The sequence below is a fragment of the Oryzias melastigma genome, linkage group LG1 (assembly GCF_002922805.2).
Source record: "Oryzias melastigma strain HK-1 linkage group LG1, ASM292280v2, whole genome shotgun sequence".
Classification (NCBI taxonomy): domain Eukaryota; kingdom Metazoa; phylum Chordata; class Actinopteri; order Beloniformes; family Adrianichthyidae; genus Oryzias; species Oryzias melastigma.
Window position 1 is genome coordinate 4,240,035 of NC_050512.1, and position 5,113 is coordinate 4,245,147.

Here is a 5,113-nt window from a genome sequence, read left to right on the forward strand (position 1 = left end):
TTTTAGTTAAAATAAAAGCTTTTAGATTTAGGATTTCTCGCCTTCTTGCAGGATCCTAATCAACTTAACAATTTAGGACAAAAAAGATCCAATCCTAATTCTTCCCTTCTCCTTATCCCTCCACTTTTGGTAGCCTACTAGTGGTGTCTGAAATAGTTTTTTTTAAGGGTCAAACCTCCAAGCGGAGGGATACAGAGCTTTCCATTGTGAGTTGTGCCGTGGAGGAGAAGTGCTTTTTTTCACGTGAGTGCACTCTGTAGCACAGAAGTTTACATTTAAATGTAAGGTATAACACCAATGTTGTTATGTATATTTGAATGCTGGAAGCTCCGCCCTAATGTGACTGACCGGCGACTATTGATGACATCATCAAGCGTTACTGACGTTTCTGTTTGAAAAAAGATTCATTTGTGATACAAAAATGTGCATAAAATAGTCCCTACTCTGATGGCGGTTATGCTCTGGGCCAAAGACAGCTTTATTCTGGTGGGATAAACCCAAATGATAGATGAATAAACTCAAGAACCTAAACTAGGGGTGTCCTAAGTCAGTCCTCGAGGGCCGGCCTCCTTCTAGTTTTCCAGAATCCCTGCCTTATCTGCTGCTGAATACCTGGATCAAGTGTGTTTGGCAAATGAGGAGTTTCAATGGCAGGTTGGTTGGAAAACATGTAGGACACCGGCCCTCGAGGCCTAAATTTGAGTTTATTCATCCATCATTCGAGTTTATCCCACCAGAATAAAGATGTCTTTGGCCCAGAGCATAACCTCCATCAGAGTAGGGACTATTTTATGCACATTTTTGTGTCACAAATTAATCTTTTTTCGCATTCCTTGGATCTCTCCTGAGGATTTCATCATCTCTCTTACGTGGACCATTACTACAACCATGTCAATAAAAATTACTGTAAGTAAATCAGCAAAGACTTTTGCTCTCATTTTGATGTTTTTCTTGCAGACCTCCTGTATACTCCCCATTTTCACTGAAGGCTTTTGGGAAATCAGGATTTGTTTGCCTCAACAGCATCCAGTGTTGTGACTCATTACAGTGAAGTAAACAATTACAAAATCCAATAACATTTTGTTGATCAAAACATGTTAATTTGGTACTGTTGAAAATCATAAAAAAAGAAACTAAATCCTTAAACTAGTATTTGTATTTAAAAATAGGGCACACACAGAAACATTTTAACCATTTCACATTAAAAAGTATTTATCAAAACAAATAAAAAACAAAAGTAGAAGAAAAGATGTTTTACATTTTATTAATTGGGAGAAAAATCTTTTTAGAAGTAGTTTTGATGTCCTGGCCTTTCATAAAAGAACATGTTGAAATTAGCCAATAAAGAGTCATATTTAAGTATATTACTCTGGTAACTGGACATATGTCTCTGAAATAAGAATGCATTGCTCTCTAAAGTTTTATATCTTTGAAGTAGGATCAACAACAGTCCAGCTATCCTTTTTTCTTGGCCATAGTAATTCTTAAAACAAGCCAAGAATTACGCACCTTAAAAGAAATTTGTCCCAAAAATTATATGTAAATAATTAAACAAGTAAAACGTTTCACTCTCCCAAAATCAAGCAAGTCTTTTTGTTGAAACAAGACCAATCACTAAATAAAACATTTTCCTAAAAAAACTCTTAAATAAAAAAATCTTGTTTTTCTGGCGATAAATATTTAAAATAAGATGTTTTCTACATCAAATGACTTGATAGGATAATAGTGATTCATTGTTTTAACACAATTTGCTACCTTCTACTGAAAAGTAGGACGTTTGTTTTGGCTTATATCAAGTGTAATGAGATATTTAAGCTAGAATATAGATAAAAATACTTTGTGTGCATGTTCGTGTGTGTGTGTATCAGACACTAAACACTAATTAGCCTGTCTTTTTAACCTGGCTGTCATTATCCTTCTGCTACTGCTAGTCTGCCTCCGTTCATTAGTCAGTGTCACACTCTTATATAATTTTAACAAGCAACACTTCGTTTAGCTGCAGATACCTGGAGCCAATGAGTTATATAAATGGTAAATGGCGTATACTTGTAAAGCGCTTTTCTACCTTCCTCGACAGCCCAAAGTACTTTATAGTCACAGACCCATTCACTTATGCGCACACACATTCACATACTGATCGCGGCTCCGCTGCCAAACACTGACGCCAACTTATAACCAGCAGAGGTAAGGTGGGGTTTAGTGTTGTGCCCAAGGACACATGGGCGGGGATCAAAGTGGGGATCAAGCTTGCAATCATCCAATCAGAGCCCAACTCCCCTACTTCTGCACTACAGCCGCCCCTAGCACCACCGCTAGAGATGCTACTAGCCTGTTACAATTGTTCAATGAATGTAAAGAGCGAAACCATATTGGAAAGGGCAGTAAACAATGAGACAGGTCTTAGCAGATCCGATTTTAAAAAGAAAAAAAACTCACATCATTACAAAAATAAGACCCAGGTTGTGCTATTAATGGTTTTGTACAAAGTCCAACAGATGAATGAAATTTTCAAGCTTTTCTGTAAATAAATGAATTATTACATAGGAAAACTACATTCATACCTGGTGCAAGGTTATGATTATATTTCAATCTACACACAGACTAAGATTTACACAAATTGTTAGCCTCATTGGTCCGTGTTTCAAGACAGGTCAGGTGAATAGCCAACATTGCCGCAGACCCTTTGCGCCTGTTATATGTGAGCCGCTTCGTGGTCGGAGCGGTGCACTATGGTTGGAGAGTACTGGGAACAAAACGTATAAAGCTTCCATTGACTTTGAATAGGCTACAAGATCAGTCTAAACGTACATTATTCTGAGAATAAACTCACTAAGATCTTCCTAAAATGTTTCCTAAAGGTCCTCTTTTATGAACTGACAGTAATAATTTACTTGTGAAATGTCACATCCTTGTTTTTCCAGCTGTTAGTGCAATTGTAGCACTGTAGTAAACAGACATTTTCCTTTCCAATATGGCGTCCAACTTTACATACGCACCAGGCTAGCGTAGCAACTGTTGCCTATATAACTTATTGCCTGGAGCTTTCCTGGTCAGCGTCAGAGATGTTCATTATTCATTCACTGACTTCCTTACCACCCAATTTATTATGACTTTTATGTGTCGCTTCACTGTGCAGGGTATCAGCATCATTTCTAATAACAGCTGCCTGGCTGCTGTTGGTGACAAGCTGTCACTCATAGATTGGTGCTGATGGGTCTGCTGAAACAAAACTAGGTTTGGTGCCAACTCTCCAGCTAAACTCTGTCTGTGGGACTCCAAAGGAATATGAAAAAGACAAGGAAGGACTAAAAGAACTATTAATTTGAAGCATCCGTCCATCCATCCATCCATCCATCCAAATTGGGTCACAGGGCTGCCAGAGCCTGTCCTGGCTACTGTTGGCGATGGCGGGATACACCCTGGACAGGTTGCCAGTCTATCATAGGGCCATGCAATCACTCCCACAAACACTCACATATGCACACCTAGAGAGAGACACTTAAGTAACCAATTAACCAATGAAGCATGCTTTTGGACTGTGGGGGGAAGCTTGAGTGCCCTCACATGCACAAGAAGAACATGCAAACCCCCCACAGAAAGTTTCCAGGACCTTCCACAGACAGACCCATCTGTTGATGAGTCGGCTAATGCAGACTCTCCTGGGTAAATCAGGCAGCGCGCAGTTCCAGTGCTGCACGACAGACCTTCAAAGTTTAAAACACGTTAAGCAATCTGTCACAAATCTTAAAGACAAAAGTTTGAAACAGTCACCGTTAAACTGCTACTTTAGTGTGCTGCATGTTTGACTCATGTTTGACTTTTTTCTCTCGTCTGATACACCGGATTTAAATGACTGTGACTCATAATCAGGTCTCTGCAGAGCTGATGAGCTGACTCCTAATTACTATAAATACTGTCATTTAGATTGTGTGTTGCATTACGTGTGTTGTCTTAAAGAACCTTCTTCCTGTTCCTTAAAACAACCTTTAGGAATGGTGGTGACAAAGAAGGAGTAGTTACCCTAAATAAATAAATAAATATATGCCAATCACATGATCAACACCCCACAAATACCTCTAAATGACACCACCACCCTGTTCCCCAAGGGCAAACAGCTACTGTCACCCTATGCCCTCCAGCTCCCATTAAAGGCCATTTTAATGTTGCCAAACCTGCTATTTTGCAATTGTACTGTCAGATTCCCCATGTGTGAAGGAGACGGGCCAGGACTTGTTCAGAATAATCCTGTCTGATAGAAACTCCAGAGAGGAGGTTTGCACCAAGAACACAGAACACAAGAAAAGGACAAATCACAAATCTGTTTTCATTTGCAGCTAGTTTATGTTAAACACAGGTGAACCCTGTTCAATTGTCACATTTATTATTTTGTTTGCTGTGCAACTTTATAATGTACAATCACTAAAGCGAGCTCAAACAGGAAGTTAGACAGTTGGTTAGTTGCTGTTTGAGACACTTCCCCCCAAGTCTGTTTTATTTCTGGGAAAAGCGAATGCCAGAATCTTCCCAAGCAACCAAAGGACAAAGGCAAGGTCAACCATGAACGTTTCTGCTGAAGGAGAGAGTGGATGTTAGAGATGGGGGTAAGAGTACAAACGAAAGGGGAGAGAAAAGGTGTGTGTAAAGAAGTTTGAGGGTAATGAAGAAGTAGGAGGGGGTAGAATCACAAAACAAAAAGTTTTGTGATTCTACAAAGCCCAGAGAAAGTCGCAAAATTCAATTTCAAGTTAAGAAAAAAATCCTTTATTTATGCCAATGTGGCCATGAAGCCATTTGTTGATAATATGTCGTTTTTAATGATACAATAACTGCATTCTAACAGGGTTGTATTTTTCTATAAATGTCAGCTTTGACTTCTCTACTTTTGCGAGCTGTATATCAAAGTTTCTTTCAAAATAAAACCCACCCTGTGTCAAATAAAATCCTCCTGCTGCAGCAGATTTACTTAAATTGAAAATGCAAAAAAAGCCATGTCAAATGGGACATTTTCCATAATTACGGATGGATGGATGGATGGATGGATGGGCAGGAAATTCAATTTTTTACCATAATATTGCTTAGTTATCTGACAAGTTAAATATCTAAAACAAAGAAA